The sequence below is a fragment of the Anser brachyrhynchus genome (genome assembly GCF_964034855.1).
Source record: "Anser brachyrhynchus genome assembly, chromosome: 12".
Taxonomy (NCBI): Eukaryota; Metazoa; Chordata; class Aves; order Anseriformes; family Anatidae; genus Anser; species Anser brachyrhynchus.
The window spans coordinates 22168058-22181819 of NC_137707.1; positions in this window are offsets into that span (position 1 = coordinate 22168058).

Sequence of the window (13762 nt, forward strand, 5' to 3'; positions counted from 1 at the left end):
ACTGCACTGAGTCCAGAGAGTGAACTGGCACCACTGGGGATGCAATGCAGTGAGTCCTGAGAGTGCAATGGAACCACTGGGGATGCAGTGCAGTGAGTCCAGAGACTGCACTGGCACCACTGGGGTTTTAGTGCAGTTAGACCAGAGAGTGCACTGGCACCAATGGGGATGCAGTGCAGTGAGTCCTGAGAGTGCCCTTGCACCACTGGGGATAAACTGCAGTGAGTCCAGACAGTGCACTGGCACCACTGGGGATGCACTGCAGTGAGACCAGAGAGTTCTCTGGCACCACTGGGGATGCAGTTTAGTGAGTCCAGAGAGTGCACCGGCTCCAATGGAGATACACTGCAGTGAGTCCAGAGGGTGCACTGGCTCCACTGGGGATGCAGCGCAGTGAGTCCAGAGAGTGCACTGGCACCACTGGGGATGCACTGCAGTGAGTCCAGAGAGTTCTCTGGCACCACTGAGCTGCACTGCAGTGAGTCCAGAGACTACACTGGCACCACTGGGGATGCAGTGCAGTGAGTGCAGAGAGTGCACTGGCACCACTGTTGATGCAGTGCAGTGAGTCCAGAGAGTGCACTGGCACCACTGGGGATGCAGTGCACTGAGTCCAGAGAGTGCACTCTCAGCACTGGTGATGCACTGCAGCGAGTCCAAAGAGTGCACTGGCACCACAGGTGATGCAGTGCAGTGAGTCCAGAGAGTGCACTGGCACCACTGGGGATGCAGTGAAGTTGAGTCCAGAGAGTGCACTGGCACAACAGGGGATGCACTGCAGTGAGTCCAGAGAGTGCACTGGCACCACTGGGGATGCACCCTGGTGAGTCCAGAGAGTGCACTGGCACCACTGGGGATGAAGTGCAGTGAGTCCAGAGAGTGCACTGGCACCACTGGGGATGCAGTGCAGTGAGAGCAGAGAGTGCACTGGCACCACTGGGGATGCAGTGCAGTGAGTCCAGAGAGTGCACTGGCACCAGTGGGGATGCAGTGCAGTGAGTCCAGAGAGTGCACTGGCACCACTGGTGATGCACTGCAGTGAGTCCAGAGAGTGCACTGGCACCACTGGGGATGCAGTGCAGTGATTCCAGAGAGTGCACTGGCACCACTGGGGATGCACTGCAGTGGGTCCAGAGCGTGCACTGGCACCATTGGGGATGCAGTGCAGTGACTCCAGAGAGTGCACTGGCACCACTGGGGATGCACTGCAGTGAGTCCAGAGTGTGCACTGGCACCACTGGGGATGCAGTGCAGTGAGTCCAGAGAGTGCACTGTCATCACAGGGGATGCAGTGCAGTGAGACCAGAGAGTGCACTGGCACCACTAGGGATTCAGTGCAGTGAGTCCAGAGAGTGCACTGGCTCCACTGGGGATGCACTGCAGTGAGTCCAGAGAGTGCACTGGCACCACTGGGCATGCAGTGCAGTGAGTCCTCAGAGTGCAATGGCAGCACAGTGGATGCACTGCAGTGAGTCCAGAGAGTGCACAGGCACCACTGGGGATGCACTGCAGTGAGTCCAGAGAGTGCACTGGCACCACTGGGGATGCAGTGCAGTGAGTCCAGAGAGTGCACTGGCACCACTGGGGATGCAGTGCAGTGAGTCCAGAGAGTGCACTGGCACCACTGGGGATGCACTGCAGTGAGTCCAGAGAGTGCACTGGCACCACTGGGGATGCAGCGCAGTGAGTCCAGAGAGTGCACTGGCACCACTGGTGATGCACTGCAGTGAGTCCAGAGAGTGCCCTGGCACCACTGGGGATGCACTGCAGTGAGTCCAGACAGTGCACTGGCACTAATGGGGATGCAGTGCAGTGACTCGAAAGAGTGCACTGGCACCACTGCGGATGCACTGCAGTGAGTCCGGAGAGTGCCCTGGCACCAATGGTGATGCAGTGCAGTGAGTCCAGAGAGTGCACTGGCACCACTGGGGATGCACTGCAGTGAGTCCAGAGAGTGCACTGGCTCCACTGGTGATGCAGTGCAGTGACTCCAGAGAGTGCACTGGCACCAATGGGATGCAGTGCACTGAGTCCAGAGAGTGCACTGGCACCACTGGGGATGCACTGCAGTGAGTCATGAGAGTGTACTGGCACCACAGGGGATGCACTGAAGTGAGTCCAGAGAGTGCACTGGCCCCACTGGGGATGCACCCCGGTGAATCCAGAGAGTGCACTGGCACCACTGGGGATGCACTGCAGTGAGTACAGAGAATTCTCTGGCACCACTGGGGATGCAGTTTAGTGAGTCCAGAGAGTGCACCGGCTCCAATGGGGATACACTGCAGTGAGTCCAGAGAGTGCACTGGCACCACTGGGGATGCAGCACAGTGAGTCCAGAGAGTGCACTGTCACCACTGCTTATGCAGCGCAGTGAGTCCAGAGAGTTGACTGGCACCACTGGGGATGCAGTGTAGTGAGTCCAGAGAGTGCACTGGCACCTAAGGGGATGCAGTGCAGTGAGTCCAGAGAGTGCACTGGCACCACTGGGGATGCACTGCACTGAGTCCAGAGAGTGAACTGGCACCACTGGGGATGCAATGCAGTGAGTCCTGAGAGTGCAATGGAACCACTGGGGATGCAGTGCAGTGAGTCCAGTAATTGCACTGGCACCACTGGGGATGCAGTGCAGTGAGTCCAGAGAGTGCACTGGCACCAGTGGGGATGCACAACAGTGGGTCCAGAGAGTGCACTGGCACCACTGGGGATGCAGTGCAGTGAGTCCAGAGAGTGCACTGTCAGCACTGGGGATGCACTGCAGTGAGTCCAGAGAGTGCACTGGCACCACTGGGGATGCACTGCAGTGAGTCCAGAGAGTGCAAGGGCTCCACTGGGGATGCAGTGCAGTGAGTCCAGAGAGTGCACTGGCACCACTGGGGATGCAGTCCAGTGAGTCCAGAGAGTGCACTGGCACCACTGGGGATGCAGTGCAGTGAGTCCAGAAAGTGAACTGTCACCACTGGTGATGCAGTGCAGTGAGTCCAGAGAGTGCACTGGCACCACTGGGGATGCAGTGCACTGAGTCCAGAGAGTGCACTCTCAGCACTGGGGATGCACTGCAGTGAGTCCAAAGAGTGCACTGGCTCCAGTGGGGATGCAGTGCAGTGAGACCAGAGTGTGCACTGGCACCACTGGGGATGCAGTGCAGAGAGTGCACTAGCACAACAGGGGATGCAGTGCAGTGAGTCCAGAGAGTGCACTGGCACCTCTGGGGATGCAGTGCAGTGAGTCCAGAGAGTGCACTGGCACCACTGGGGATACACTGCAGTGAGTCCTGAGAGTGCAGTGGCCCCACTGGGGATGGAGTGCAGTGAGTCCCGAGAGTGCACTGGCACCACTGGGGATGCAGTGCAGTGAGTCCAGAGAGTGCTCTGGAACCACTGATCTGCACTGCAGTGAGTCCAGTAATTGCACTTGCACCATTGGGGATGCAGTGCAGTGAGTCCAGAGAGTGCACTGGCACCATTGGGGATGCAGTGCAGTGAGTCCAGAGAGTGCACTGGCACCACTGGGGATGCAGTGCACTGAGTCCAGAGAGTGCACTGTCAGCACAGGGGATGCACTGCAGTGAGTCCAGAGAGTGCACTGGCACCACTGGGGATGCAGTGCTGTGAGTCCAGAGAGTGCACTGGCACCACTGGGGATGCAGTGCAGTGAGTCCAGAGAGTGCACTGGCACCACTGGGGATGCACTGCAGTGAGTCCAGAGAGTGCACTGGCACCACTGGTGATGCACTGCAGTGAGTCCAGAGAGTTCACTGGCACCATTGGGGATGCAGTGCAGTGAGTCCAGAGAGTGCACTGGCACCACTGGTGATGCACTGCAGTGAGTCCAGAGAGTGCCCTGGCACCACTGGGGATGCAGTGCAGTGAGTCCAGAGAGTGCACTGGCACTAATGGGGATGCAGTGCAGTGACTCGAAAGAGTGCACTGGCACCACTGCGGAGGCACTGCAGTGAGTCCGGAGAGTGCCCTGGCACCAATGGTGATGCAGTGCAGTGAGTCCAGAGAGTGCACTGGCACCACTGGGGATGCACTGCAGTGAGTCCAGAGAGTGCACTGGCTCCACTGGAGATGCAGTGCAGTGACTCCAGAGAGTGCACTGGCTCCAATGGGATGCAGTGCACTGAGTCCAGAGAGTGCACTGGCACCACTGGGGATGCACTGCAGTGAGTCATGAGAGTGTACTGGCACCACAGGGGATGCACTGAAGTGAGTCCAGAGAGTGCACTGGCCCCACTGGGGATGCACCCCGGTGAATCCAGAGAGTGCACTGGCACCACTGGGGATGCACTGCAGTGAGTCCAGAGAATTCTCTGGCACCACTGGGGATGCAGTTTAGTGAGTCCAGAGAGTGCACCGGCTCCAATGGGGATACACTGCAGTGAGTCCAGAGAGTGCACTGGCATCACTGGGGATGCAGTGCAGTGAGTCCAGAGAGTGCACTGGCACCACTGCTTATGCAGCGCAGTGAGTCCAGAGAGTTCACTGGCACCACTGGGGATGCAGTGCAGTGAGTCCAGAGAGTGCACTGGCACCACTGGGGATGCACTGCACTGAGTCCAGAGAGTGAACTGGCACCACTGGGGATGCAATGCAGTGAGTCCAGAGACTGCACTGGCACCACTGGGGTTTTAGTGCAGTTAGACCAGAGAGTGCACTGGCACCAATGGGGATGCAGTGCAGTGAGTCCTGAGAGTGCCCTTGCACCACTGGGGATAAACTGCAGTGAGTCCAGACAGTGCACTGGCACCACTGGGGATGCACTGCAGTGAGACCAGAGAGTTCTCTGGCACCACTGGGGATGCAGTTTAGTGAGTCCAGAGAGTGCACCGGCTCCAATGGAGATACACTGCAGTGAGTCCAGAGGGTGCACTGGCTCCACTGGGGATGCAGCGCAGTGAGTCCAGAGAGTGCACTGGCACCACTGGGGTTGCAGTGCAGTGAGTCCAGAGAGTGCACTGTCACCACTGGTGATGCAGTGCAGTGAGTCCAGAGAGCCACTGGCACCACTGGGGATGCAGTGCAGTGAGTCCAGAGAGTGCACTGGCACCATTGGGGATGCAGTGTACTGAGTCCAGAGAGTGCCCTGGCACCACTGGGGATGCAGTGCACTGAGTCCAGAGAGTGCGCTCTCAGCACTGGTGATGCACTGCAGTGAGTCCAAAGAGTGCACTGGCACCACAGGTGATGCAGTGCAGTGAGTCCAGAGAGTGCACTGGCACCACTGGGGATGCAGTGCAGTGAGTCCAGAGAGTGCACTGGCACCACTGGGGATGCACTGCAGTGAGTCCAGAGAGTGCACTGGCACCACTGGGGATGCAGTGCTGTGAGTCAAGAGAGTGCACTGGCACCACTGGGGATGCACTGCAGTGAGTCCAGAGAGTGCACTGTCAGCACAGGGGATGCAGTGCAGTGCGTCCAGAGAGTGCACTGGCACCACTGGGGATGCACTGCAGTGAGTCCAGAGAGTGCACTGGCTCCACTGGGGATGCACTGCACTGAGTCCAGAGAGTGCACTGGCACCACTGGATATGCAGTGCAGTGAGTCCAGAGAGTGCACTGGCACCACTGGGGATGCACTGCAGTGAGTCCAGAGAGTGCACTGGCACTTCTGGGGATGCAGTGCAGTGAGTGCAGAGAGTGCACTAGCACAACAGGGGATGCACTGCAGTGACGCCAGAAAGTGCACTGGCACCACTGGGGATGCACTGCAGTGAGTCCAGAGAGTGCACTGGCACCACTCGTGATGCAGTGCAGTGAGTCCAGAGAGTACACTGGCACCACTGGAGATGCACTGCAGTGAGTCCAGAGAGTGTACTGGAACCACAGGGGCTGCACTGCAGTGAGTCCAGAGAGTGCACTGGCACCACTGGGGATGCAGTGAAGTTGAGTCCAGAGAGTGCACTGGCACAACAGGGGATGCACTGCAGTGAGTCCAGAGAGTGCACTGGCACCACTGGGGATGCACCCTGGTGAGTCCAGAGAGTGCACTGGCACCACTGGGGATGAAGTGCAGTGAGTCCAGAGAGTGCACTGGCACCACTGGGGATGCAGTGCAGTGAGAGCAGAGAGTGCACTGGCACCACTGGGGATGCAGTGCAGTGAGTCCAGAGAGTGCACTGGCACCACTGGGGATGCACTGCAGTGAGTCCAGAGAGTGCACTGGCACCACTGGTGATGCACTGCAGTGAGTCCAGAGAGTGCACTGGCACCACTGGGGATGCACTGCAGTGAGTCCAGAGAGTGTACTGGCACCACTGGGGATGCAGTGCAGTGATTCCAGAGAGTGCACTGGCACCACTGGGGATGCACTGCAGTGAGTCCAGAGAGTGCACTGGCACCACTGGGGAGGCAGTGCAATGAGTCCAGAGAGTGCACTGGCACCACTGGGGATGCACTGCAGTGAGTCCAGAGAGTGTACTGGCACCACTGGGGATGCAGTGCAGTGATTCCAGAGAGTGCACTGGCACCACTGGGGATGCAGTGCAGTGAGTCCAGAGAGTGCACTGGCACCACTGGGGATGCAGTGCAATGAGTCCAGAGACTGCACTGGCACCACTGGGGTTTTAGTGCAGTGAGTCCAGAGAGTGCACTGGCACCACTGGGGATGCAGTGCAGTGAGTCCAGAGAGTGCACTGGCACCACTGGGGATGCACTGCAGTGAGTCCAGAGAGTGTACTGGCACCACTGGGGATGCAGTGCAGTGATTCCAGAGAGTGCACTGGCACCACTGGGGATGCACTGCAGTGAGTCCAGAGAGTGCACTGGCACCACTGGGGATGCAGTGCAATGAGTCCAGAGAGTGCACTGGCACCACTGGGGATGCACTGCAGTGAGTCCAGAGAGTGCACTGGCACCACTGGGGATGCAGTGCAATGAGTCCAGAGACTGCACTGGCACCACTGGGGTTTTAATGCAGTGAGTCCAGAGAGTGCACTGGCACCAATGGGGATGCAGTGCAGTGAGTCCAGAGAGTGCCCTTGCAGCACTGGGGATAAATTGCAGTGAGTCCAGACAGTGCACTGGCACCACTGCGGATGCACTGCAGTGGGACCAGAGTTCTCTGGCACCACTGGGGAAGCAGTTTAATGAGTCCAGAGAGTGCACCGGCTCCAATGGGGATACACTGCAGTGAGTCCAGAGAATGCACTGGCTCCACTGGGGATGCAGTGCAGTGAGTCCAGAGAGTGCACTGGCACCACTGGGGATGCAGCACAGTGAGTCCAGAGAGTGCTCTGGCACCACTGAGCTGCACTGCAGTGAGTCCAGAGATTGCACTGGCACCACTGTTGATGCAGTGCAGTGAGTGCAGAGAGTGCACTGGCACCAGTGGGGATGCACTGCAGTGAGTCCAGAGAGTGCACTGGCACCACTGGGGATGCAGTGCAGTGAGTCCAGAGAGCCACTGGCACCACTGGGGATGCACTGCAGTGAGTCCAGAGAGTGCACTGGCAGCACTGGGGATGCACTGCAGTGGGTCCAGAGCGTGCACTGGCTCCATTGGGGATGCAGTGCAGTGACTCCAGAGAGTGCACTGGCACCACTGGGGATGCACTGCAGTGAGTCCAGAGAGTGCACTGGCACCACTGGGGATGCAGTGCAGTGAGTCCAGAGAGTGCACTGTCATCACAGGGGATGCAGTGCAGTGAGACCAGAGAGTGCACTGGCACCACTAGGGATTCAGTGCAGTGAGTCCAGAGAGTGCACTGGCTCCACTGGGGATGCACTGCAGTGAGTCCAGAGAGTGCACTGGCACCACTGGGCATGCAGTGCAGTGAGTCCTCAGAGTGCAATGGCAGCACAGTGGATGCACTGCAGTGAGTCCAGAGAGTGCACAGGCACCACTGGGGATGCACTGCAGTGAGTCCAGAGAGTGCACTGGCACCACTCGGGATGCAGTGCAGTGAGTCCAGAGAGTGCACTGGCACCAACTTTAGCTGCACTGCTGTGAGTCCTGAGATTACACTGGCACCACTGGTGTTACTGTGCCTTGAGTCCAGAGACTACACTGGCACCACTGGGGTTGCACTGCAGTGGGTCCAGAGAGTGCACTGGCACCATTGGGGATGCAGTGCAGTGAGTCCAGAGAGTGCACTGGCACCACTGGGGATGCAGTACAGTGAGTCCAGAGAGTGCACTGGCACCACTGGGGATGCACTGCAGTGAGTCCAGAGAGTGCACTGGCACCACTGGGGATGCAGTGCAGTGAGTCCAGAGAGTGCACTGGCACCACTGGGGATGCAGTGCAGTGAGTCCAGAGAGTGCACTGGCACCACTGGGGATGCACTGCAGTGAGTCCAGAGAGTGCACTGGCACCACTGGGGATGCAGCGCAGTGAGTCCAGAGAGTGCACTGGCACCACTGGTGATGCACTGCAGTGAGTCCAGAGAGTTCACTGGCACCACTGGGGATGCAGTGCAGTGAGTCCAGAGAGTGCACTGGCACCACTGGTGATGCACTGCAGTGAGTCCAGAGAGTGCCCTGGCACCACTGGGGATGCACTGCAGTGAGTCCAGAGAGTGCACTGGCACTAATGGGGATGCAGTGCAGTGACTCGAAAGAGTGCACTGGCACCACTGCGGATGCACTGCAGTGAGTCCGGAGAGTGCCCTGGCACCAATGGTGATGCAGTGCAGTGAGTCCAGAGAGTGCACTGGCACCACTGGGGATGCACTGCAGTGAGTCCAGAGAGTGCACTGGCTCCACTGGAGATGCAGTGCAGTGACTCCAGAGAGTGCACTGGCACCAATGGGATGCAGTGCACTGAGTCCAGAGAGTGCACTGGCACCACTGGGGATGCACTGCAGTGAGTCATGAGAGTGTACTGGCACCACAGGGGATGCACTGAAGTGAGTCCAGAGAGTGCACTGGCCCCACTGGGGATGCACCCTGGTGAATCCAGAGAGTGCACTGGCACCACTGGGGATGCACTGCAGTGAGTCCAGAGAATTCTCTGGCACCACTGGGGATGCAGTTTAGTGAGTCCAGAGAGTGCACCGGCTCCAATGGGGATACACTGCAGTGAGTCCAGAGAGTGCACTGGCACCACTGGGGATGCAGCACAGTGAGTCCAGAGAGTGCACTGTCACCACTGCTTATGCAGCGCAGTGAGTCCAGAGAGTTCACTGGCACCACTGGGGATGCATTGTAGTGAGTCCAGAGAGTGCACTGGCACCTAAGGGGATGCAGTGCAGTGAGTCCAGAGAGTGCACTGGCACCACTGGGGATGCACTGCACTGAGTCCAGAGAGTGAACTGGCACCACTGGGGATGCAATGCAGTGAGTCCTGAGAGTGCAATGGAACCACTGGGGATGCAGTGCAGTGAGTCCAGAGACTGCACTGGCACCACTGGGGTTTTAGTGCAGTTAGACCAGAGAGTGCACTGGCACCAATGGGGATGCAGTGCAGTGAGTCCTGAGAGTGCCCTTGCACCACTGGGGATAAACTGCAGTGAGTCCAGACAGTGCACTGGCACCACTGGGGATGCACTGCAGTGAGACCAGAGAGTTCTCTGGCACCACTGGGGATGCAGTTTAGTGAGTCCAGAGAGTGCACCGGCTCCAATGGAGATACACTGCAGTGAGTCCAGAGGGTGCACTGGCTCCACTGGGGATGCAGCGCAGTGAGTCCAGAGAGTGCACTGGCACCACTGGGGATGCACTGCAGTGAGTCCAGAGAGTTCTCTGGCACCACTGAGCTGCACTGCAGTGAGTCCAGAGACTACACTGGCACCACTGGGGATGCAGTGCAGTGAGTGCAGAGAGTGCACTGGCACCACTGTTGATGCAGTGCAGTGAGTCCAGAGAGTGCACTGGCACCACTGGGGATGCAGTGCACTGAGTCCAGAGAGTGCACTCTCAGCACTGGTGATGCACTGCAGTGAGTCCAAAGAGTGCACTGGCACCACAGGTGATGCAGTGCAGTGAGTCCAGAGAGTGCACTGGCACCACTGGGGATGCAGTGAAGTTGAGTCCAGAGAGTGCACTGGCACAACAGGGGATGCACTGCAGTGAGTCCAGAGAGTGCACTGGCACCACTGGGGATGCACCCTGGTGAGTCCAGAGAGTGCACTGGCACCACTGGGGATGAAGTGCAGTGAGTCCAGAGAGTGCACTGGCACCACTGGGGATGCAGTGCAGTGAGAGCAGAGAGTGCACTGGCACCACTGGGGATGCAGTGCAGTGAGTCCAGAGAGTGCACTGGCACCAGTGGGGATGCAGTGCAGTGAGTCCAGAGAGTGCACTGGCACCACTGGTGATGCACTGCAGTGAGTCCAGAGAGTGCACTGGCACCACTGGGGATGCAGTGCAGTGATTCCAGAGAGTGCACTGGCACCACTGGGGATGCACTGCAGTGAGTCCAGAGAGTGCACTGGCTCCACTGGGGATGCACTGCAGTGAGTCCAGAGAGTGCACTGGCACCACTGGGCATGCAGTGCAGTGAGTCCTCAGAGTGCAATGGCAGCACAGTGGATGCACTGCAGTGAGTCCAGAGAGTGCACAGGCACCACTGGGGATGCACTGCAGTGAGTCCAGAGAGTGCACTGGCACCACTGGGGATGCAGTGCAGTGAGTCCAGAGAGTGCACTGGCACCACTGGGGATGCAGTGCAGTGAGTCCAGAGAGTGCACTGGCACCACTGGGGATGCACTGCAGTGAGTCCAGAGAGTGCACTGGCACCACTGGGGATGCAGCGCAGTGAGTCCAGAGAGTGCACTGGCACCACTGGTGATGCACTGCAGTGAGTCCAGAGAGTTCACTGGCACCACTGGGGATGCAGTGCAGTGAGTCCAGAGAGTGCACTGGCACCACTGGTGATGCACTGCAGTGAGTCCAGAGAGTGCCCTGGCACCACTGGGGATGCACTGCAGTGAGTCCAGACAGTGCACTGGCACTAATGGGGATGCAGTGCAGTGACTCGAAAGAGTGCACTGGCACCACTGCGGATGCACTGCAGTGAGTCCGGAGAGTGCCCTGGCACCAATGGTGATGCAGTGCAGTGAGTCCAGAGAGTGCACTGGCACCACTGGGGATGCACTGCAGTGAGTCCAGAGAGTGCACTGGCTCCACTGGTGATGCAGTGCAGTGACTCCAGAGAGTGCACTGGCACCAATGGGATGCAGTGCACTGAGTCCAGAGAGTGCACTGGCACCACTGGGGATGCACTGCAGTGAGTCATGAGAGTGTACTGGCACCACAGGGGATGCACTGAAGTGAGTCCAGAGAGTGCACTGGCCCCACTGGGGATGCACCCCGGTGAATCCAGAGAGTGCACTGGCACCACTGGGGATGCACTGCAGTGAGTACAGAGAATTCTCTGGCACCACTGGGGATGCAGTTTAGTGAGTCCAGAGAGTGCACCGGCTCCAATGGGGATACACTGCAGTGAGTCCAGAGAGTGCACTGGCACCACTGGGGATGCAGCACAGTGAGTCCAGAGAGTGCACTGTCACCACTGCTTATGCAGCGCAGTGAGTCCAGAGAGTTCACTGGCACCACTGGGGATGCAGTGTAGTGAGTCCAGAGAGTGCACTGGCACCTAAGGGGATGCAGTGCAGTGAGTCCAGAGAGTGCACTGGCACCACTGGGGATGCACTGCACTGAGTCCAGAGAGTGAACTGGCACCACTGGGGATGCAATGCAGTGAGTCCTGAGAGTGCAATGGAACCACTGGGGATGCAGTGCAGTGAGTCCAGAGACTGCACTGGCACCACTGGGGTTTTAGTGCAGTTAGACCAGAGAGTGCACTGGCACCAATGGGGATGCAGTGCAGTGAGTCCTGAGAGTGCCCTTGCACCACTGGGGATGCACTGCAGTGAGACCAGAGAGTTCTCTGGCACCACTGGGGATGCAGTTTAGTGAGTCCAGAGAGTGCACCGGCTCCAATGGAGATACACTGCAGTGAGTCCAGAGGGTGCACTGGCTCCACTGGGGATGCAGCGCAGTGAGTCCAGAGAGTGCACTGGCACCACTGGGGATGCACTGCAGTGAGTCCAGAGAGTTCTCTGGCACCACTGAGCTGCACTGCAGTGAGTCCAGAGACTACACTGGCACCACTGGGGATGCAGTGCAGTGAGTGCAGAGAGTGCACTGGCACCACTGTTGATGCAGTGCAGTGAGTCCAGAGAGTGCACTGGCACCACTGGGGTTGCAGTGCAGTGAGTCCAGAGAGTGCACTGTCACCACTGGTGATGCAGTGCAGTGAGTCCAGAGAGCCACTGGCACCACTGGGGATGCAGTGCAGTGAGTCCAGAGAGTGCACTGGCACCATTGGGGATGCAGTGTACTGAGTCCAGAGAGTGCCCTGGCACCACTGGGGATGCAGTGCACTGAGTCCAGAGAGTGCACTCTCAGCACTGGTGATGCACTGCAGTGAGTCCAAAGAGTGCACTGGCACCACAGGTGTTGCAGTGCAGTGAGTCCAGAGAGTGCACTGGCACCACTGGGGATGCAGTGCAGTGAGTCCAGAGAGTGCACTGGCACCACTGGGGATGCACTGCAGTGAGTCCAGAGAGTGCACTGGCACCACTGGGGATGCAGTGCTGTGAGTCAAGAGAGTGCACTGGCACCACTGGGGATGCACTGCAGTGAGTCCAGAGAGTGCACTGTCAGCACTGGGGATGCAGTGCAGTGCGTCCAGAGAGTGCAATGGCACCACTGGGGATGCACTGCAGTGAGTCCAGAGAGTGCACTGGCACCACTGGATATGCAGTGCAGTGAGTCCAGAGAGTGCACTGGCACCACTGGGGATGCACTGCAGTGAGTCCAGAGAGTGCACTGGCACTTCTGGGGATGCAGTGCAGTGAGTGCAGAGAGTGCACTAGCACAACAGGGGATGCACTGCAGTGACGCCAGAAAGTGCACTGGCACCACTGGGGATGCACTGCAGTGAGTCCAGAGAGTGCACTGGCACCACTCGTGATGCAGTGCAGTGAGTCCAGAGAGTACACTGGCACCACTGGAGATGCACTGCAGTGAGTCCAGAGAGTGTACTGGCACCACAGGGGCTGCACTGCAGTGAGTCCAGAGAGTGCACTGGCACCACTGGGGATGCAGTGAAGTTGAGTCCAGAGAGTGCACTGGCACAACAGGGGATGCACTGCAGTGAGTCCAGAGAGTGCACTGGCACCACTGGGGATGCACCCTGGTGAGTCCAGAGAGTGCACTGGCACCACTGGGGATGCAGTGCAGTGAGTCCAGAGAGTGCACTGGCACCACTGGGGATGCAGTGCAGTGAGAGCAGAGAGTGCACTGGCACCACTGGGGATGCAGTGCAGTGAGTCCAGAGAGTGCACTGGCACCAGTGGGGATGCAGTGCAGTGAGTCCAGAGAGTGCACTGGCACCACTGGGGATGCAGTGCAGTGAGTCCAGAGAGTGCACTGGCACCACTGGGGATGCACTGCAGTGAGTCCAGAGAGTGTACTGGCACCACTGGGGATGCAGTGCAGTGATTCCAGAGAGTGCACTGGCACCACTGGGGATGCACTGCAGTGAGTCCAGAGAGTGCACTGGCACCACTGGGGATGCAGTGCAATGAGTCCAGAGACTGCACTGGCACCACTGGGGTTTTAGTGCAGTGAGTCCAGAGAGTGCACTGGCACCACTAGGGATGCAGTGCAGTGAGTCCAGAGAGTGCACTGGCTCCACTGGGGATGCAGTGCAGTGAGTCCTCAGAGTGCAATGGCAGCACAGTGGATGCACTGCAGTGAGTCCAGAGAGTGCACAGGCACCACTGGGGATGCACTGCAGTGAGTCCAGAGAG